The following is a 24047-nucleotide window of genomic DNA, read 5'->3' on the forward strand; positions in this document are numbered from 1 at the left end:
GATCTGTAAAGAACTTCTCAAACTCAACACCCCAAAAACCAATAATCAAGTCCAAAAATGGGCAGAAGACATGAACAGACACTTCTGCAAAGAAGACATACAAATGACTAATAGACACATAAAAAATGTTCAACATCATTAGCCATCAGAGAGATTCGAATCAAAACCATGTTGAAATACCACCTTACACAAGTTGGAATGGCTAAAATTAACAAGACAGTAAACAACATGTGTTGGAGAGATTGTGGAGAAAGGGGAACCCTCTTACACTGTTGGTGGGAATGGAAGTTGATACAGCCACTTTGGAAAATAGTGTGGAGTTTCCTCAAAAAGTTAAAAATAGAGCTTCCCTATGTCCCAGCAATTGCACTACTGTATTTACTCCAAAGACACAGATGTAGTGAAAAGAAGGGCCATATGCATTCATAACAACATTCATAACAACATTGTCCACATTCAATGTCCGGCATTCATAACAACAATGTCCACAATAGCCAAACTGTGGAAGGAGGTGAGATGCCTTCTGCAGATGAATGTCTTATCTTAAAATGTGTATAGTTGTTCCAGCTTTGTCTTGATTAGTGTTTGCATGTTATACTTTTCTCCACCCTTTTCCTTTAACAAATCTGTCTTTATACTTAAAGTGGGTTTCTTTGAGATAGCTTATAGTTGGGTCTTATCTTTTCATCTAACAATCTATTATTTAATGGCTATGTTTAGATCATTCAAATGTACAGTGATTATTGGTATGGTTGAATTAAAATCTACCATTTTGTTAGCCTTTTACTATTTTGTTTTATTAGTTCTTTGTTTCTTTTCTCATTTTCTGTATTTTATTTTTTATGTGAACATTTTTTATAATTCCATTTTATCTCCCCTATTTATTTATTATTTATATATCTTTCACAAATTTTAATGGTTTCAATAGAATTTGCAATTTGAATTCTAATTTATGTAAGTCCATAATTTTTACTGCCTCATGTTTATTTCTATATTCTTATAATAATATTTTCCCAATTCCTCCTTCCTGTTCTTTGTGTCATTTCTTTCTTACTCATTTCATTTTTACATATGATGTAAACACATAAAACATTGTCATTAGTATTGATTTAAAGTCATTTAACTTTTGTAGAAATTAAAAATAAGAACTAGGAAAAATTAAAAACAAGAACTAGGAAAACATATTTTACCTCTACTTACTCTATTTCTTCATTGTATATTTACTTGTGTATATCTTTCTGGCCTATATCATATTCCTTCTGCCTGAACAACTTCTTTAAACATTTCCTCTGGAGAAGGTCTCATGAAAATGAATTCCCTGTGTTTTGTTTTATTTTCTGAGAAATTCTTTAGTTACCATTAACTGTTGAAGGATATTTTCACTGAGCATAGAATTCTAAGTTGAGAGTTCTTTTTACCTTAAGCACTTCAAATGAAAACTCCATTGTCTCCTTTCTTTTCTTTTTTTCTCAAATGAGAAGTTTGCTCTAATTCTTATCCCAGTTACTTTAGAGATAAAGTTTTTTCTCTCTCTCGCTGCCTTCAAGAGTTTCTTACTTTCATTTTCAGCAGTTTGAATACCATATGTCGTAGTGTGTTTTTATTTTAAATTTTTTTATTCTCTTTGGTGTTCTCTGAGCTTCTTAGATCTGTGGTTTGATGTCATTGAATTTTGGAAAATTTCTGGGCATTATATCTTCATATTTTTCCTTTGTCTCATTTACTGTCTTGATTCTTCCTTCTGGTATCTTAATTACACATATGTTACATTGTTTGACATTATCCCATAGACCTTGGATTCTTAGCTCTGTATTTTTTCCTCCACCTTTTGTTTTTAATTTGTATTTCTGTTTGGGTAATTTCTACTGATGTAACTTTTAAGTTCACTGACTTTTTCCCCTTGGTTATAAAGTTTAATTTTTAGGCCTTCAAAGATATTCTTTATTTCTCTTACTGTGTATTTAACTATTAGCATTTTTACTGATTATTTCTTATTGTTTCCACCTCTTTGCTGGGATTACCTATCCAAATGCACATAGTTTATCTTTTCCTTTAAGGTCTTAATATATTACTCATAGATATTTTATATTGCTTGTCCAACATCTGGTCATATCTAAGTCCGGTTCTTATGATTTTAGTGTCTCTTCTGTTTTTCCTAGCCTTTTTTTTTAATGCTTCATAATTTCTTGTTGAAAGGCAAACATATTGTATAGGACCATTGATACTGATGTTTTTTGTTTTTTGTTTTTTGTTTTTTTAATGCTCAGAGATGAGCATTGCTTTCCTTTTGCTCAACCTTTAGTGTAGATGTTTGTGTTAAACCAGTTAGGGTTTGGAGTAGGTTTGGAGTTTGTTATTGCTACGCTTACCCTCACTGCACCAGGTTTTCTGTGTGATTCCTGTATTTGTTTCTGTCTTTGGCTTTGGGTCGCCACTTGTGCCATGTCAGAGAACACTGTCTGCAGCTGCTCCCACAGCTATATTCTAGTTATTTTTCCTGCATACGCAGCATGATGATGGTGTTTGGGGAAAGGAGATATTCTTATGTTTTGACTGAATCTCAGGATTAGAGAGGTCCAGTTGTAATGCTGTGTGGGCCTAGCAAATACTCATATATATCCCCAGGAAGAGAAGTTATCTCTGCTCCTTGTCTTACCTCAGTTGCAGTGGGTTTCTGCCAGCACCTTCAGATTACATTTCTGATGTCTTCCCACTGTATACTGAAGCTTTTTTTTTTTCCCTTAAGGGAAATGCCTTTGGGAAGTTTCACAGGTGGCTTCTGTTCTTTCCCCCAGGCAGTTCCATGAGACAAAATTACTTAAGATTTTTTTGACTTTCTTTTTGAGCTTCCTGGAGTGAAAACCTGTGAGGAGGTACAAATCCCCTGTATCTATAGCCTCCCAGGGTTTTGTACTTTCACACTAACCCATACTAAGTTTTAGCATTTGTTAGACATTTTCTTTCTTTTCTTTTTTTTCAAGATTTTATTTTTAAGTAATCTTTACACCAAATGTGGGGCTCGAATTTACAACCCCGAGCTCAAGAGGTGCATGCTCCACTGACTGAGACAGCCAGGTGCCCCTCATTAGACATTTTCTAGCTTAATCTTCTTAGTGGCTTATTTGGTGTTTGGGAGTGTCTTTCCCAGGTAATCAAATGTTCTGTTTCTATTTTTTCCTGCAAGTACTTGTCTTCCTCTAGATTTGATGTTTCTGTTGTTTGTCTTTCAAACTCAGTGCTCTGATGGGCTCAAGAAAAGTCATTCCTGCAATTTGTTCATCTTTTCCTTTCCTTTCCTTTCCTTTCCTTTTTAAAAAAAATTTACTTCCTTGAGATAGAGAACATAGAGGGAGAGGGAAAAGCAGGCTTCACGCTGAGCAAGGAGCTGAATGCGGGGCTTGATCCCAGGACCCTGGAATCATGACCTGAGCCAAGGGTGGAGACTTAACCAACTGAACCACTCAGGTGCCCTATTCATCTTTTTCTGAATGTAAAGGTGAAAACAATTCTTTTTAGCTTTCCACATTCCTGTTTGAGACTGGAAGTCTTACTGGTTTTAAAGCCCTATTCACCTGTGATTTTGAATGATCAAAACAAGTCAAGCTGTTTATTTGATGAATTAGACTATTTCCTTGACTGATTTGATAGTTCATGTCCAATTAGTCAAACAATATTGTGCATGTAGTTAAAACTGGAATATAGGACAAAGACAAAATACACGTAGAGCCTTTTGCCCCTAGAGTCGATTGAGTTTGGTGCTGTGTGTGTGCTTTTTAACTGCTTGCTTCTTTTAACTTTACTTCCATGTTTTTAAAGAAAGTGAAATCAAACTCTTTGTCCTTCTCTTTCAGTTTCTCCTTCATTTTATTATACACAAATTTGAGAATAAAAAACATAAAGAAGAAATGTCATGAGGGTTTGAGCAGAATTAGATGGGGCTACTACAGATTCCAAGACAAAGTGGCCTAATGTGGGCTGGTGAAGGGGACAGAGACCATGTGGTATCCTGGCCTTAATATCTTCTACATTATCTTTTGCTAAGGAAATATGATATCTAATGTTGATGTATTTATCAGAAATGTGGACACAAGGCTAAAAGCATTAAACATCTTTCTTTATATATTCCTTTTCCCTCCCCTTCCCTTTCCCTTTTCCTTCCTTCCTTCCTTTCTTTCTTTCTTTCTTTCTTTCTTTCTTTCTTTCCTTCCTTCCTTCCTCCCTCCCTTCCTCCTTTCCTTTCCTCTCCTCTCCTTTCCTTCCTTTCCTCTCCTTCCTTCCCTCTTGCTTTTCTTTCTTTCTTTCTTTCTTTCTTTCTTTCTTTCTTTCTTTCTTTCCTTCTTTCTTTCTTTCTTTCTTTTTTCTCCTTCCTTCCTTCCTTTCCTTTCTTTTCCTTCTTTTCTTTCTTTCTTTCCTCCTGTCTTAACTAATTGTGTAGACAGTTACCAGGGCCTTTGGCTATAGTATAGAATTTGGACCTCAGTGCATCATAGAGACACTTCTTTTAGTACTTAAGTCACTTCTGGGGCTCACTGGTGGCTCTTTTAAATGTGCTGGTGGTGACCGTCCTCACCTGTGCTGCTGCATCTGCATGCTCTACTTGCGGTTTATGGTAGGGTTCCTCTTATTGATTTATTTGCTCATGGAAAGTATACTTGTTACTTCTATTTGCATCTCCAGCTCACCATCCTTCAGGGACTCTTTTGTACTATTTGCCTTAAATTTTGCAGATTACCACATTGAACTTCAGTATCTTCCTTGACAGAACATTCATTGACTTCTGTGGCAGAGACTGCTACCTGCTTGCTAAAATCTATGCTTTTTCTTTCTTGCAATCACCCAGCTATTGTACATTTTTCCATCCCTCTTTGCAGGTAGGTAAAGCCATTTGATTGGGTTCTAGTGAGTAAAACGTGAGAAGTGATCTATGCCATTTCTGAGCCAATAAGAAGCAGATATACATCCTCCCTGCTCTCCTCCCTTTTCTGCTTTTAGATGCAAATGACCAAGAGGACTTTGTGGAGCACAAAGCAGAGGGAGACTGGGCTCTGACTCATCATATTGCACGAAGCCACCTGCCTTAAAATTAAATTCATGTGATTAAGAAAAAAACACCAATTTTATATGAGCTATTCCCCTTTTATTTATTTGTTTTTTTTTACCTTCTGTTTTAGCCTACTGTGATATATATCCTTAAGGCTCTTGATGCCTGGTTGGTCATACTCTTGTGTTCTTCAAAGTCACAATTCTTAGAAATGCCACTCTGAGATTACTCTTCACCATTCCGAACACTGGCAAAAAAGACAGACGAAAATAGTACAGTTTTTAGTTGGTGGTATGTATTATGGGGATTTGGATTTCTCTGTCTTTGGCACTAAGACATTAACTAATTGCTTCCATTATTATGAATGGATATGCCCATATTGATTTTTAAATTGTGTTCTTGCTGTCATCCATTCCTGTATTTCCCTTCAGCACTATCCCAGGTGAGTTAAAAGTTTTCTATACCAAAAAAAAAAAAAAAAAAAAAAAAAAAAAAAATCAAATGTGGAGTACTTAAACACTTCCCATATTTTTTCTTAGTTATTTTCACCAGGTCTGAGGAGAACAGCAAAATTTAAAGATTGAAATCTCATTCTGTTACCAAGATCCAGGAGATTGATGAAAACAACCTGGCCACAGCCACTGATACTGCAGTTTTCTACTTAGGAGATGGTGTGTGGCAATCCTTCCCACACCCCTACCCCTACCCTGTGCCCCAGCCAATCTGCAGATCACTCATCTTTGTTCCACAAAAGTAACTGAATAAGTTTTGGAAATGCTGAATTTTGTACCCCCCAACCCTTGGAATATCATCAGGTGATTGAGCATATTCTAGGTTCTAAGAGAGATAACCTACAGCTTAGCTTGATTTAGTTGATTTAGTTGATTTCCATATTAATACAAACAAAACTCAAACATGTTATAACAGTTAAAGTTATTAACTTCCAACATCTTTTGTAATAATATTGCCATTACTTTTTTAAATTTTTTGTTTGTATTTGCTTTATATCTCTTTTCAATTTTTCTTTTTCAGTTTAAGTATATTACTTATAAACTACATAGAACTGGGTTTTCTTCAGTAGACCTAATTTGACAGTTTTTATCTTTGATGGAAGATTTAGTCTATTTAAAAACCAATTCATTGATTTTATGCCTCTCATCTTTACGAATTTATTTAATCTGTTTTTCCTCTCTTCTCTTTCCTTTTCCTTGTTTTTGTTGGTTTGATTAAATTGCTATTTATTCTACTATTTTCCCCCTGGTTAATTTGGAAATTCTTTGATTTTCTGTTTAACTCATTGTTACATCCTCTTTCCATATCTCATATTCAGACATATTTTTCTGCAATTATTTAGAAACAAGATATCATGACATAAAGCAGGATACTTTATTTCCCTTGATTTCTTATTCCTACATGAAAATGAAACTGTTGGGATAATTTCACTTCTCTCTTATTCTTCCCTTCCCCCACCCGACTCAAGTTTCAGAACAGTGTTTCTTCCTCTCTTTATCACTATCCAGATTTCTAAGTTTCCAATTAGATCGTTAGTATTTTTATTTATTTATTTATTTATTTATATTTTATTTATTTGACAGAGAGAAATCACAACTAGGCAGAGAGGCAGGCAGAGAGAGAGGAGGAAGCAGGCTCCCTGTGGAGCAGAGAGCCCGATGCAGGGCTCCATCCCAGGACTCTGGGATCGTGACCTGAGCCGAATGCAGAGGCTTTAATCCACTGAGCCACCCAGGCGCCCCGATGGTTAGTATTTTTATTCTGGACCATAATTAGTATTTTTTTTTTTTTTTGCTGTTTGTTTCCTCAGTTTCAGAAGATATTTAAAATCTCATATAATATATTCCTTTTATCCTACAACATCTGTCTATCCATCTGTCTGTCTGTCTCTATTAGTCTATCTGTTTGTCTATCCATCTTTTCAAATTCATTGGTCAACATAGTTCCTTCTCCTCTTCATCTTTCCTCCTTATGAAGTCTGATTTTTGGCTCATTTGTTATTTGGTTACAGTATGTATTTATGTACATATGTATTATTGATATGGATTGAGTAATTACTCTCTGATATATGTCTAAAATTATCTTCCATGTTGATATGTGACTAATTTCTCTCCATTGGTATTCAACCATTTTGTATCCTCAAGTGTTACAAATGAAAAGTCTGATGACAGTTTGATTAAGTTTTATTTATTGGTAATTTCTTTCCTGTCTTGGGGTGTGATTTCTCTATTTATTCTAAGATTTCAGCATTTTCCCCCTTGAATGTGCCATGTTCCATTTAGAAAGAGGGGGGGAAAAAGGTAAGATACATAGCATTAAACAAAACAATAAACAAGCAAGATCTACATAAAGGAAACCGCATGCTACTAATGTAAACATGAGAATACTGTAACTGCAAATAATATTTCAGTATTACATAGGCACATGATATGTTATAGGTATCAATTACTTCTAAAATAATTTACACATTCCATGGCATCCAAAAAATTTCTGGGCAACAAAATAAACTGATTTAAAGGATATTTTGGAAGAATAAACATGCACAAGTAGGTTAATTCATAAGTAGAACAGTCAAGAGGAGATTTATACCCTATTAGATGTCAGAACATATTATAATACAGCAATAATTAAAACTATTTGGTATTCAAATGAGTATGCACATAGATCAATGGAACAGAACAAATATTCAGAAATTTCTTAAAAGATAGCATATGTATAATTAAGTGTGACATTGCACATCAGTGGGGAAAAGGTTTCCTACTCAATAAGAGGTGTTGGGACAATGAGATGAACACTTTAAAAAATTGTGTACTCCTTATCTTCTTTCTTTCAACAAAATACATTGCATATAGATCAAAGATTTAAATGAAAAGTTGAAATACTTATGTTATTAGAAGAAAATGGATTAAAAAAAAATCTCAGGGAGTAGGGACGCCTGGGTGGCTCAATGGGTTGGGCCTCTGCATTTGGCTCAGGTCATGATCTCAGGGTCCTGGGATGGATTCCCACATTGGGCTCTCTACTTGGCAGGGAGCCTGCTTTCCCTCTCTTTCTGCCCGCCTCTCTGCTTACTTATGATCTCTCTCTCTCTGTCAAATAAATAAATAAAAATCTTTAAAAAAAATCTCAGGGAGGAAAGCTATTTTATATTATTTATTTTTTAAAAAGATTTTATTTATTTGTTTGACAGAGAGAGAGAGACAGTGAGAGGAAACACAAGCTGGGATAGTGGGAGAGAGAGAAGCAGACTTCTTGCCAAGCAGAGACGCTGATGCAGGACTGGTTGTGGGGCTGGATGTGGGGCTGGATACAGGACTGGATGCAGGGCTTGATCCCAGGCCTCTGGGATCATGACTTGAGCCAAAGGCAGATCCTTAACAACTGCACCACCCAGGTGCCCCAAGGAAAACCATTTTAAGTGTGACACCAAATTTAGCAATCTAAGTAAATTGATAAATTTGCATTTAAATGTCCAAGGTGGAGTGCCTGAGTGGCTCAGTTGGTTAAGCATCTGCCTTCTACTCAGGTCATGATCCTAGGGTCCTAGGATTCAACCCCTGCATAAGGCTTCCTGCTCAATGGGGATCCTGACTCTCCCTCATCCTCTGCCTGCCACTCACCCTGCTTGTACTCTCTCTCTCTCTGTGTCAAATAAATAAATAAATTTTAAAAATCTCTAAATAAATAAACAAAATGTCCATGGGAAAAAGCATCATAAACACATTCTAAAGACAAATAGTAAATTGGGAAAAATAATTTGTAAACACGTATTATAGAATAGGGCTAATGTTCTTAATATGTAAGAATTTATAAAATTAATAGTAAAATTACCAATGATCCAATGAAACAATGAGAAAGGAATATAAGTAGTTTACTGAAAAGATAATCCAAACAGCTCTTTTTAAAAAAGATTTTATCTATTTATTTGAGAGAGAGAGAGAGAGCAGGAACAGGGACGGAAGGAGAGGGACAAGCAGACTCCCCACTGAGCATGGGACCCAATGTGGGTCTCAATCCCAGGACCCAGTGACCTGAGCCAGAGGCAGATACTTAACCAACTGAGCCACCCAGGTGCCCCAATCTAAACAGCTCTTAAAAAGACTTTTAAAAGCTTAATTTCATTCATACTAATAGGTACACTATTAACCTATAATGGGAAACCACATACACAGTTTTTTACATCCTAATGCTGGTGAGAATGTGGGAAAATACACACTTACATACGTTGCTTTAGCATGAGTCTAAATTGGTATAATTTCTACAGTGGGCATTTGGCAATTTATTTAAAAATTTAAAATATACATATCTTTTGGCCCTGAAATTCTACTTCTAAAAATGTTCTCTTCAAATATACTCACACAAATGAAACCATATGTACAAGATTTATGGTAGTATTTATTTTAACAAGAAATTTGAATCAACTTGAATATCCATTAATAGAGGAGTGGCTAAATGAATTATAGTATATTCACACAGTAGAATATTATGCAGCCACAAAATACCACATTTTTATACGAAGTGAACTAAGTGAAAAAAGGAGACTCAGAGTAGAGTGTAAAGTATTACATATGGATGCATGTATCATATATGTGCCTAATGTAATGCATAAAATCTCTTTGGGACATTAGATAAGAGTCTGTTGAAATTGTTGCCTCCAGGGAGGGGAATTAGGTGGCTGAGGAGAGGGTAAGTGTGTATTAGTTTGCTAGGGCCACCATAAAAAAGTACGACAGACAGGGTGGCTTAAACAATGCACATTATTTTCTCATAGTTCCAGACGTTTAAAGTCCAAGATCAAAGTATTGGCAGGTTTGATTTCTTCTGAGACCTCTCTCTTTGGCTTATAGATGGCCACTTTCTTGTTGTGTCCTCACATGGTTTTTCCTTCGTGAGCGTACATTCCCTGATGTCTCTTATTTGTCCACATTTCCTCTTCTTAGAAGGCCACCAGTCAGATTGATTTCAGGCCTATCCAATTGGTCTCATGTTAACTTAACACCTCTTTCAAGACCCCGTCTTCCATTCAGAGGCACTGCAGGTTAGCACTTCAACAGATGAATTTTATGAAGGGGACCGTAATTCAGCCCATAACAAGGGTGACTTACTTTTCACCATAGTCCCCTTTATACTTTGAATTTTGTGTCTGGTGATGTTATACCTTGTGAAAAATAAATAACTTCGGAACAACTGCCATGGACCAAATGTTTATGCCCCCCACAATTCACATGTTGAAACCCTAATCTCCAGTGTGATGATGTATGGAGATGGGACTGTAATTAGGTCATGAAAGTGGGGCCCACACAATGGGATTAGTGCTCTTCTATAAAGAAACACACGAGAGAGTCAGCTAGCTTCCATGTGAGAACATGCTGTCCACCAGTCAGGAGGCAGGCTCTTACCAGACACTGCATCAGCTGGTGCCTTGATTGTACACTTCCCAGCCTCCAGAACTGTGAGAAATAAATGTTTGTTGCATAAGCCATCCAGCCTGTGGTATTTTTGTTATAGCAGACTGAATGGATGAACTGACTGAGATAATGACCCTATAATAAAATATATCAAGTTGAAATTTTGACTTCCTATTGGCCCAACAGAAGAGGGTTGAATACAATTTGGCGTGACCATTAATTTGAATATTAAGATATTCAAATAAATTTTAATATAGACGAGTGTCAGTTTAGGAGAAAATATACTTGAATGAATGAAAAAGATGATTTACTCTATAAAGTATTTACCATATGATTCCTTTAAATAGAAAGCTTTCAATATGATTCATTTTGCAGACATTTTCAGAAGTACTTCATTGCGTAAAGAGAATTACACCTGAACACTTTTATTAATTTACCAGTTTAATACTGCCAAAGTAATATAACAAGATTTTCATGTAGAACAATTTTCATTCTTTGACATTCTATTCTCCTTTGAGTTACGTAGGTTATGTATCTATTTAACAGTGAATTCACACTTACATTCGAATAGAATTTAAAATGGAATGAACAGAAATACTCTTAATGCAGTAGCCATAAAAAGGCAGTTGTATATATTACTCACAGATATTGCATAGTTACCATGATAATCTAACAACTATATGCTTCCTCTGAGGTTTTAAAGAACAGCATGAACAGTCATCTTTCTGGTTTAAGTATCATGTCTAGAGGCAAGGGGATATTTGGGTGGTTCTTAAGATCCCAGTCTGCCATGTGATTACTGGTAGCAACAGTTGTAAAAAGAACACAAAAGCTACACCTTCTGTAAAACTCGATACTTAATTTGGAATCTTCACAAAGATGGGTACCAAATATGTTTCATCTATTAAAATGATTTTTTATAAGGAAAATATAGGACTACTCTAAATGTTAATGAAAATAATGTGCCATCAGAGGAAAATCCATTAACTGCTGACTTTTCATGATAATTCTTTAAAATCTGTACTTCTACACTACTATCTCAAGAAATTACAGACATGTTTATGCTTTCTAGAGCTGCATTATATCAAGCCATGAATTAATTAGCATTTATCACCAAGAACACAGCTTATGGAAGAACTAGTTTGCAAATGGTCTTCTCAGTTGTCTGATGTTTAAGGTGGCTACCTCTAAGAAACATTCAGTTGTAACTAAATCAAAGAGCCATTTCTCTTAGGGATGCGGTAACTCATTCTCAAGGAAACTATAGTTTTTGAGTGATGAAAGTCTCATAGAGATTTTTTACAAACACAAAAATACACAACCCATCTTTCCCCCAACTCCATGACTCCCACCTCACACTCGACAAGTACATTTGTTTATACCGTAGTAGAAAGTTGGATTAAGTGTTTTGACAGTAGACATAAATTTGCCCTTAACTCTGTAAGCTAGAAAAAGTTGCAGGAATTCTAGACTTAAGAAAATATTAAGTCCAAGTAAGATTACAAAGTATATGTTTACTCTAACTTCGGCTGCCTAGTGCCAGATTTCTTCTTTTTGGGAGAATTAGACATCCTTTCCCAAAGAACTGGAGTCATACTAAATGTCAAGAGCCCAGCCAGAGAGATAAATTTAAGTTTCATTGAATGACATCACCATCAGCATATTATGATAATGTAGGCATTTTACTATGTTACCGCTACACTCAAATCATGCATTAACCATGTCTATTTTGGGATACAGTCTATCATGTTAGACTACATCACATTTCTGGTGTTCTGCAAATGAAAATAATTTTAAGGCCAAACACTTCAAAATGATGTGCCTGATCATTGGTACAACAGAAATGAATCCCAAACTAACATGTTCAAGTACAACAAATACTCTTGTTGTTGTACTGTAATTTCTGATGTGTCCCCTCAGTCACAAAAAAAAAAAAAAAAATAGAAGAGCAATATTTTTGAGACAGTGTGTGCCATAAATTAGGTGGTGACCATTTGTTCCTACAAAAGTAATATTTTTCCATCTGCTGGCTAACAGCTTATGAATACAAACAGCACGTTTCCCAAATGCCTGCTTAAAAGTTTCAGTACAGTATTTGTTGTGTCATTTTACTTCACCTATAGAGATTGCTATCTGAATCTGCCTTTTGCAGCAAAAAAAAAAGCAAAACTGGAATTATTCTTCCTATCAGCTTGTGTGTGTGTGTGTGTGTGTGTGAGAGAGAGAGAGAGAGAGAGAGAGACAGACAGACAGACACAGACGGAGATTTTTTTCCTTTTAGTGTCCCTTTGTTTCTCTTTTGGCTTGGTTTCTTGACTCCCTAGAAGCCATGACTGTTCTTCTTCTCTTACCTTTCTGTTTTCTGGTCCTGCTTAGGCATCCAGTTTCTAGCCACGTACATATCCCCTGCCAGCTATCGGTCTTTTATTGGGATTTATGTGTGTTCCCTTTTCTCTTACCAACACACCACGTGGACCTCTTTGATTGCCTGGGGATACTGGGTTCTGTCTCTAGGGTGAGCCAAATACACACAGAAGTCACCATAACTCACTTCTTGCTGGCAAAAAGTGACACTTACTTAACTTCGTATGTATATAGACTTTTGAGGGCTAAGTGCAACTTACATTGAGAAAATTCATCATCATACTTTCTGCAAAAGTAGGAAATAATCTTCACAGGAGTCCCCATGACTGGGGGAGTAGTCTTGGGAGGAGACTTAAGACTTGCTTTCTTGCCAGCTTTCTGTTCTTTAGCAAACTTTTTCTTATGAGAACTAGAGTAATGTAGACCTAAAGGAGACGGGTGGGCATGTGTGTCATGTGTGTGATGTGAATTGACGGACTTCTTACTCTTTTAGGCATTTTTTTTTTACCCTCACCCTTGACTTCATTTTTACTAATGAGAAAACTGAAGCTCATAGACGTTTATGTGATATTTTAAAGTCGTGGTTTTTAAGTGACTGCTCAGGAGTTCCAATCTGGGTGTGAATTTGTATCCACATAGTCTTGCTATTACATTACAGGTGACTTTGAGAATGTAATGTGAAAGCAAAAACAAAACACATAACAGTAACAACAAATCCTATTGAAAGATACTGAAAAGTACCTAGGATGTGAACACCTTAGCAGAATTAGGAAGAAATTCATTTTTTGGGACTTTCCCAAGAGTGCACCTGTACAAAGGAGTATTTGATATTGCACTGAATTCACTGTCCAAAAAAGCACATTTTTAAGTTTTCCTTCAATTTATAGTTTTAAATAAGCTTTCAAGATAACAGGCTATTCTTCAAATAATTTTTTCTTGCATTGAGTTCTTGGGAAGGAGCTCCATTTGGTCAAATGACTAGGAGTTTCAACAGAGTTTCTGAACATCCTGAGTCTTTATTTTGATAAACCTGGCCTCACTCCTATCCGGGGAGGTTGCTCTGGCAAACTCATACAATAGCCCCATTCCATTAGACACTTTCTGAGCGCAGCATGCAAAGAAACACTTTGGGGTTAAACTGTCTGATTTTGGTCCACGTGAGACTCAGTAAAGTTGATTTTCCTACTCATAATAAGATTGTATTTTCAGGAAAGAAATGTGTGGACAGGGCTAGTTCGGTACTTTTATTTCTAAAATATTTTTATTCAAGAAGATAGTAAAGCTGAGCATTTCCCTCTCCCCTTTGTACCATCAGCTGTATTTGAAGTAGATTTTAATGTTGTTTTTACCCAGGGTCCACCTTCAGACAGCAGCTTTCATCACCAGGCTGGAGCCCTCGTTCGGCATTTTTAGAGCAGTCAGGGGTGAGGCCCTCCCACTCCCAGAGCCCCATTAATAAATGGAGAACTGGCTCTGCAGCCACTGGCCACAGTTCCCAGCGCAGTCACCCATCACAGCACGGTAGTAAATCAGCCCTGCGTGTTTTCCTAATTTTAGGTTTGGTCTGACTTAATCCACCTAATAGGAAAAACATCTGGTCTCGTTTTACTTTTAATCTGTTCTTTACATCAGGAACCTTATCGCCCTGGGACCAGGTAGTAACAAGAGGTCGGTTCTTGTACCTGGACATGGCTATGTATGGTCCATGCCTAATAAGGGCCTGCTTTCCATTTTTGCTTCCCAGTCCTTTATAGACCTTCATTAACAATAAAGCATTAACATCACATTCAGTTTGGGATTGTAAATTCCCCGATTAGTGAACAGCCTGTGTTGTGACACATTTTGGGTCAAAGGGAGCTGGGTATATATTCTGGGGTGGGGGAACTGGTTAAAGTAATTTTTAAGTGATAAATTTGCAAAGATCTGAGTATTTAACAGCCTTTCCTTTAAAGATAAATATTCTAAAGTATTGCATCTGAGTTGTTTTATTTTTAGATCATTACATTAAGGCATACAAAATATTATTTTAAAAAGTGTATGGAAATACCTTAGAGGAAGCAATAAAATATTGTCATACGGAGTCAGTTTAGTTTCTATTTATATTAGGCATGCAAGATAGCACAGTGTATTTAACTCTTTTGAAAGAACCATAAAATAACTCCATTTTAACACTTTCAACTAGAGTTTAGAAGTGGTTCCGGGTTTTAGAAATCATTTAAATGAAAAGGGACCAGGGGTCATTTGGTTTTCCAAATATCATTTTCCACTTTGTTTTCCTCAATAATGGTATCCATTTCTGATTCTTTTTCTACTTTCAGCTCTCCTTCTTCCTGATGCCCTTCCTTCCAGAGCCCTTTCTCTCCCTCTTTTGTTTTTGAGAGAACTTTCAATATAGTGTGAGGGTGGTTTTTCTGATTGAGCTGAGATTAGTTGTTGCAAAGGTGCCGAGCTCTCCACTTGGCTTTCTACTCCTCTGAATTGGTTTTAGAAAATCATGGACAACATGAGGTAACAGCAAACTCTCTAGGAATTAACTTCAAATAGCCCCAGGCCTAAAAGCTCTTCCCAAATCTACAGTATGTTAGGGGACTTTCACTCCCCAAAGTAATGTAGCTGTTTATGCACTCCTGCCTCTGAGTTCCTTTTAACTGGGGCCTGAGGAGGAGTGCATAAACAACATTACTTTGGCAAACAGGAATTAATTATTGAAATCAATTATTGCGTCTTTCCGATGGCTGCAGTCAGGTCCTCAGTGAGTTGACATAAAAAATACTTGTCTCAATGGCTGTCTCTGTGAAAAGAGATTGAAATAAATCAAAAAGAAAAGGGAATGACTTTCGACTTGGTTCCCTTCCATCTCTTAGGATTTCTTGAAAACTTTACTAGTTGAAAGTTGAAAACAGAAAAGATTTTTAACTCTTTTTTCCCCTACGAATGGAGAATTCTGTTTCCTACACAGTAAAAGGATTTCTCTTGTGATGTAGAGAGTTGTTTTGTATTTCTTGTTTTCAAGATTTTATTTATTTACTTGAGTGAGAGAGAGAATACAAACGGTTGGGGGCGGAGGGAGAAGGATGGGCAAAGGGAGAGGGAGAAGCAGGCCCCCTGCTGAGCAGGGAGCTCTGCATGGGTCCTTGATCCCAGGACTCCAAGATCATGGTATGAGGTAAAGGCAGAGGCATAACCAACTGAGCCACCCAGGTGCCCTTGTTTTGCACTTCTGACATGGGTAACGTTTGAAACTAATTTGAAAGTGGCTAGCCTTGCCAGTGTTGGTGTTGCCTGAAGGCTAAACCAGTATCTTTTGAACTGTGTTATTTGTCTCCTAAACTTTACCAGGCATGTTCTCTTCTATTTCCATTTGTTTCCTTTGGAAACATTGAGAATTTACTTGGCAGGTGCTCTCTAATGTGCAAGATAGTTTACCATTAACAGACTTTTAATATATAGGAATAATATGAGTGAACATTTAAAGGGAGTATTTCACAGGGCTCTCTAAGCCTAATGAGTAGGAAAAGTTCATTATGAATATACTTCTGTGAATTTCAAGTTGGGCCATCAACTGTTTTTTTAATCATGAAACTAACTTCTCATCTATAAGAATGCCATCGACTTGCAATAGCTTTTCTAATTGGTATGATCCTTAGAAAATAAATGAAGACAGAGTTCAAGATTGGAATATACACATATTCCCTAGTGGACATTTACCACTAAATAGCAGGCAAAACTTGAGGTCTCCAACAAGCTTGAGGCCTACTAACATTTGAAACTACAAGAAACTACAAGAAAAAGGGAGTGTTTTGAGGCAAACATTAAGAGAAAGTAAGAAATTTCCCCTTAGGATAGAAAGGGTTCCCCTGGCCCAGGAGGAGGAGAGATACAGAACAGTGATGAGAGTAGAGAGGCCAGTAAACTCCTGTGAAAGGGGTTCATCAGACTTACAGGTAGTCTCACCTCAAGGAGGGGATGGCCAAAATATGTACCTCACAGAGATGCCTGCCAGGAAGACCAACTGGTCCAGGGAGCCTGATGGACAGAAATCTGGTACAGGTCATTTATAAACTGTGTGACTGCCAGCCATCACTCCCTTCCCTACATCCTTACTCACATGGCTCCAAAATATCCTGGCCCTATGTGAATCTCTTGGGACTTAACCAATCTTATAAAAGAGGGATGTGTGCCTCCCCTATCAATAGTTGAGATTAAATTTTCTGCTAACTCCACAGAATCAAGGGTTTGAAAGAGAAAGGTTAGCTTATGGAAAAATGAGATCAGGTCTATTTCTTGCATCCTGAATTTCTGGACTTTGATTTCTACATTTTTAAAAAAAATTTCTACATGTTTTAAATTCTATCTTCATTCATGTCCATTCAAATTGTCCCCAGATCTCTATAGCTCTGGACTGCTGTGTGTCTCTTTTCTGCTTCCTTCTTTTGGAGCTCACTATTAGCAGAGACTGTGGCATCTGAAAATTATTGCTATGTAATCTGGATTCTTAATAGAAATTCCAGGAAGCTCAGTTCTGGGCAGCACATGTGAGTTGAAGGGAAATAAATATTCTCTTTTTTCGGGGTCAAGAAGAGTGATGAGTAATTTAATGTTGGTATCCTCCCTTGTCTCTTGTCCTCTTTGGAGCCAGTGACAGTGATTAGGGACAGGTCTCAGTACCTGTATGAGAATGTGCGATTTCCCCCTTTTTTTTTCTCTAGCTGTACAGTTATTGAATGGATAACTCTTTTCCTGCTTTCTCTCTTAGACCTCAATTATTAATTCATATAGCCAAGAGAATGGATTTAACAAATATTTAATGATTCCTACTGTGTATAGTACTGCTCAAAACCTTGCCCAAAATAACACAAAATATTGAATAGGGTGGGAGAGAGGTTGAATAAAGAGGGAAGATGAGTGATCTGTATGGTTTGAGTTCAGAAATAACCCTCAAAGCCACCACTAGAATGTTAGAGGATGTCAACAGACTTGGTGTCAAGGTAAGAGCCCACACTAAGTTAAAATTTCTAAAGCTGGAAATTTGAATTCTGATTAATGTATGAAATTATTCAATCACTTGCCATGGCTTCGTTTTATTACACCAAACTTTCCCCAGAACTGCCTGTTAGAGATGAAACAAAATGAAATTGCTGATAAGATTTTCTTTATTAGGGAAGGATCTCATAAGTATGTTTTTTTCCTGTGTTTGGGAATCCAGCACTCAACCTGGTATCGTGCTTGGGTTCTATAGAAGCAGAGCCTGAGACAGGATTTGGGTGGACATTGTTTATTGAGAGAATACTCTTAGGAGAAAGTAAGAGAGGAAGTAGAATATGATGGGGAAAGGATCTCAGGAAGGATATGGCTCTCAGCTTGATCCCACAGGGAGTTCTGAAGCATGTATTATACCTTAGATTTGGTCTCTCATAATGAGGTAAGAAACCGACCTTCTGTACCTCCATGTGAATCAGTCATTGGGTAAGGATTGTTCATTCCATATCCTATGAGAGTGTGTGTGTGTGCATTTGTGTGTGATTTTCCGGGAGCAGTGGCTCTCTTTAAGTCAAAGGCTCTTTTCCAGCCCTAATAGCAGTTTACATTGACTCAGTGAAGGGAGTTTAGGCAGACCAAACAACATTCACTCTATTTAGGATTCTCCATTTTAATTTTTTTTTTAAAGTTTGATTTTGTAAGAATGTGGAAAATATTTTTAGAGAAATCAGGAAAAAATAAATTTTAATGGAAGCTTAGTTAAAAGATATTACAATAACATTAGAGCAGAACCATCACAAAGACAGACAATGGCAATATTCTGTTTTTTTTTTTTAAATAACGCTGTACTAAACATTCTTTTCAGTGTAACAGTATTCATTGTTTTTGCACCACACCCAGTGCTCCATGCAATACGTGCAATACGTACTAATACCCACCACCTGATTCCCCCAACCTCTCACCCCCTGCCCCTTCAAAACCCTCAGGTTGTTTTTCAGAGTCCACAGTCTCTCATGGTTCACCTCCCCTTCCAATTTCCCTCAACTCCCTTCTCCTCTCCATCTCCCCATGTCCTCCATGTTACTTGTTATGCTCCACAAATAAGTGAAACCATATGATAATTGACCCTCTCTGCTTGACTTATTTCACTCAGCATAATCTCTTCCAGTCCCGTCCATGTTGCTACAAAAGTTGGGTATTCATCCTTTCTGATGGAGGCATAATACTCCATCTTGTATATGGACCACATCTTCCTTATCCATTCATCCGTTGAAGGGCATCTTTGTTCTTTCCACAGTTTGGCGACCATGGCCATTGCTGCTATAAACATTGGGGTACAGATGGCCCTTCTTTTCACTACATCTGTATCTTTGGGGTAAATACCCACTAGTGCAATTGCAGGGTCATAGGGAAGCTCTATTTTTAATTCCCGTTGAGATCAGGAACACAACAGGGATGCCCACTCTCACCACTCTTGTTCAACATAGTATTAGAAGTCCTAGCAACGGCAATCAGACAACAAAGAGAAATCAAAAGTATCCAAACTGACAAGGAAGAAGTCAAACTCTCTCTCTTTGCAGATGACATGATTCTTTATATGGAAAACCAAAAAGACTCCACCCCCAAACTACTAGAATTCATACAGCAATTCAGTAACGTGGCAGGATACAAAGTCAATGTACAGAAATCAGTGGCTTTCTTATACACTAACAATGAAAATACAGAAAGGGAAATTAGGGAATCGATTACATTTACTATAGCACCAAGAACCATAAGATACCTGGGAATAAACCTAACCAAAGAGGTAAAGGATCTGTACTCGAGGAACTACAGAACACTCATGAAAGAAACTGAAGAAGACACAAAAAGATGGAAGACCGTTCCATGCTCTTGGATCGGAAGAATAAACAATGTTAAAATGTCTATACTGCCTAGAGCAGTCTATACTTTTAATGCCATTCCGATCAAAATTCCACTGGTATTTTTCAAAGAGCTGGAGCAAATAATCCTAAAATTTGTATGGAATCAGAAGAGACACCGAATTGCTAAGGAAATGTTGAAAAACAAAAACAAAACTGGTGGCATCATGTTACCTGATTTAAAGCTTTACTACAAAGCTGTGATCACCAAGACAGCATGGTACTGGCATAAAAACAGACACATAGACCAGTGGAACAGAGTAGAGAGCCCAGATATGGACCCTCAACTCTATGGTCAAATAATCTTTGACAAAACATTTTAATATTTTTAATATTTTAAAAACTTTCTAAATTTGAAATGTTTAACATTAAACAAATATCATTTTAGCATCTTTAATAACTTTAACATCTTTCCTATTTAATCTATGAAATATGCTTTTCATATTCTGATGCTTTCTTAGAATTAACTCAGCTTTTCAGTGGATTTCGTTGATAAGTGATTGAATTCTATAGTGTTTTTCAGCAATATAAATATTAGTAACCCTAATGTTAAATTACTTTATAGCAAGGGATGCTAAAAACAAGTTACATGTCTATATTTTAGGGATTCCTTCCCCATCCCTATTCACCCAGAAAATATTAATAGAATATGTGCTTTCAATGCAAGAAATTGTTTTTGTTTTACCCAGAGTTTTTCAGAGAATGAAGTAATAATCTTAATAAACAAAGTGATAGGAAGAATAACTGAGAAAAAGAACTGTTATTTAGAAAACAAGAGAGCAGTCCATTATTTGGAACTGCCTTTTTCTATTTGGAGATAAGATTTATAAATGGCATGGCTGCCCCAAATTTCTTACAAAGGTCATCACTGAGTATTAGACAATAGGTATAGAGAATATGCATCTTGGCAAGATTAATAGTTATTTTTTATTTCTTATAAGACTACACAAAATATGGATTTCAATCTGTCAGCATTAGGAAAGAAGAAGAAAAAAGTCTTGATTATAAGAGATCATAAATCATCATTAATTCTTCAGTTGGTTCTTCTCTACTTTCACCTCAACAGGCCATTCGGACTTATGCAGGAAGCACAAAGCTCTGCAGGTTGAAATTTACTATTTTCTCTTCCAACAAAAACCAGGTAAGAGTCTTTGTATGTCAGATACTGTTACTAAGGATTTGGACCATTAGCAGATTTGCACAAGGATTCATTCCACACTGTGAGGGTTAATGCTTCCTCAATGGCTGACTAGGAACCATTTTAAGAGTTTGAAACTTGTTATTTTCACATTGGTACTGTACATATGTCTCCAGAGTGTGGAAGCTTCATAAACAACACATTTTGATCTGAGCAGATGTACTGCATCTCTAGAGGTTAGGAAGTTCATTATTACAGACAGCCCACCTAACATCCATTTGGTTAGTCTCCATTAGGTGTATTAAAATACAATGTGAAATGTCTGAATGAAAAGTTTATTTGGTGATCAGCAGGGTATTCAGATCTCTTCCAGATGAGGAAAACTTTAGTCTCAATAGCAGTGGCCACATTCAAGTGATATATATTTGTAATATGGACTACTGTGGGTACTACTGGCGGTTTTTCTGTTCCTAAAATAAATGTCTTCTAGCAGCACTTAACAGATATGATCTTAGCCATTTTTATATTCCAGGGAGGGACTAATGTTATTGTCCTTATAGGGTAGAAAGGAAATATGGAAGCAGACAAAGGGGATACATGATATTCTTACATGCTTTTGATTCATGTTTCACCTACATGGTCACTCTGGTCTAGGAGAAATGATTCTCTTCTTCCAGGAGGGGTGGGTGGGGGCCTACTTTAAGATTAGCCAGACAGCAAATGACATCCCTTAAAGCGAAGGGCTTAAAGAGGAAATTATGAAATATATTAAATTTCTCTCAAATGAAATATGACTCCTAGGATGGCGATCAATTTTTAGTTGAGAGGTAGTGAATGGAGGTTAAATCATGAATTCACACTTTCCCTTGTGATCATCAAATCAGCACTCTTAAATTATCTACTTTAAAGGCTCAAAGTCACTTGTTGTTTTATGCTTCTCCCATGTCCCTGGTGCTAGCATATTAATGGTCTTTGCCATTTGTAGAGTAGCAAGCTGCCAGATCAATAAGCGTGCTTAGCTGCTTGCCATTAAAATTGATCTGTACTATCCTTCCGATTGACGTCATATCCAGCTGTAAATATCATCAAGTAATCTGTCAACTCATTTTCATTATGAATGTTTTTCATTTCAAAAGATGGACTTCAGTTGGACAGCATGTTAGGATTTTTCTTCATTATTTCTGACATTTCCCCAATAGCATCAAGTGTATCTTTAAAGGGAAATCAGGATTGACCAAGAACTTTTAAAAAGGAGGGGGAACTAACAACAGCAACAACAACAACAAGCAAACAAAAAAGACAACAACTACAGACAACATCTTCGTAAGCTAGAATGTCAGAAATTTCTATGAGAATCAAAAGTAGCAATGCTTGGATGATCTTTTTCACATGTGAACCAGGCCCAGGAGACCTTTATGAGCATCTGGGTTTACATAAAGAAAATTATAGTGTTATGTTCTTGGAAAGATACATCTTCAACAGAGCTTACTATTGGAATGTCAAAGGTATATTTGTTTATGTAATATTGACCAAAAACTCCCTGAGAAAAATTCTGGTTATTGTCTCTAAACCATTTTGAGAATTAGTGTCATATGGTGGTGAGGGTACTTACCTGGATATCCATCAATGTGAAAATCCTAGAAAGGTCAGCTTTTCTAATAGAATATTAAACTTACCATGTTAGTTTTTTTTTTTTTTTTAACTTACCATGTTAGTTTGGTTTCTCAAGAATATTCCTCTGTCCTCATCTAGCAATACAGAACACAATTCCTCAGGTCTTTTGTCTACCATCCAGCTCCCACTGAAAGTCTGAGAAAAGAAGCAATGTTTGTTGTAGATACTTTAAAGCTTGTCTATTCCTCTAAAAAATTCTAAATTGGTGTGAATATAACAAAATGTATATGTGCATACAATTATACCTAGAATATATATATTATATATACATTATATGTATAACATATGTTATTATATATTATAAATAAACAGACATGCACATAAATATATTAGGGATGATAAGATGCACACAGAATTAGAGGGAATTTTTGGATTATTAAGTAGTCTGATACTACCATATTTGGACTACATTTTCACAAAATTATCACTCAATTATTTTTTTACATTAGGACTCAATTTTTTAATTATAAGTTATTATAAGAAACATTTCTACAAAATTCATAACTACATTTGTTATAAAAATACAGTTACAATCTGTATCACTCCATATATCCTATATGAAATTTTGACTAAGAAATATCTTAGAGTTTAATGCTAAGCAAACTTTGTTTCTTTGGTGAGAATCTAGAAGATTCTAGATTCTGAGACTGTTTAACTAATATTCCCCTTTAGTTTTGGCTGCCAGGAAGCTCAGAATTAAATTTGAAATTCACCATAAATATTAAATAAGTATGAAAACATATATATGTTTTCTATATAGACATTCATGATTTTATATTTTCATCATTATTATCACTTTCCATAATTTCCTTTTAAACTATCTCAAATTCTTCATGAAATGAGACAGAGTAAAGTAAATATAAACAAATGAAAGATTGTTTATGAGGATGTCAGTTTATGCTATCTTAAAAACATGTCAACTTCCAGTAAAAATGAAAACTATGAATTATTTCAAGAAAGTCCACATTCTTTTTGACAGAATGTACAGAATTTATAGTACTAATAAGTTCTACACTGTGAATGCCTACTTAGTAATAGATGCAAGAATATCTACTGGATCTGCTAATCTTTCTAACCACCTTGCAAATAGTGACAATGTGTCTCCATTTTTCTGTGGGTCAGAGAGTTTGAGTGACTTATTTATATTAAGGTCACCTACCTGGTAGGTGATAGAGACACTGCTCAAATTGCTCACATGAAATGGGGGGATAAATTCTGTAGAGTATCAGTTGCAGAGTCTGGTGTACTTTAAATTACAGGAATGATAAGTTCCATGTCTTGTCTATGCTTGTTTTCTTAGGAGCCTGCCTAATAAACAGTAAATGCTGAAGGATAGTTGATGCATAAATAAAGACCAAATGAGTAAATAAATCATGAATAATATAACAAATAGCAGAAATCATATGATACATATTAATGTATAATATATATAATGCATATAATATTTCAATTATATAATATTTGAGTTCATGTTAATATTTGTATTACTTGTATTAAGTTTTAAATTATAA

The sequence above is a fragment of the Meles meles genome, chromosome 6 (assembly GCF_922984935.1).
Source record: "Meles meles chromosome 6, mMelMel3.1 paternal haplotype, whole genome shotgun sequence".
In the NCBI taxonomy this organism is placed as follows: Eukaryota; Metazoa; Chordata; class Mammalia; order Carnivora; family Mustelidae; genus Meles; species Meles meles.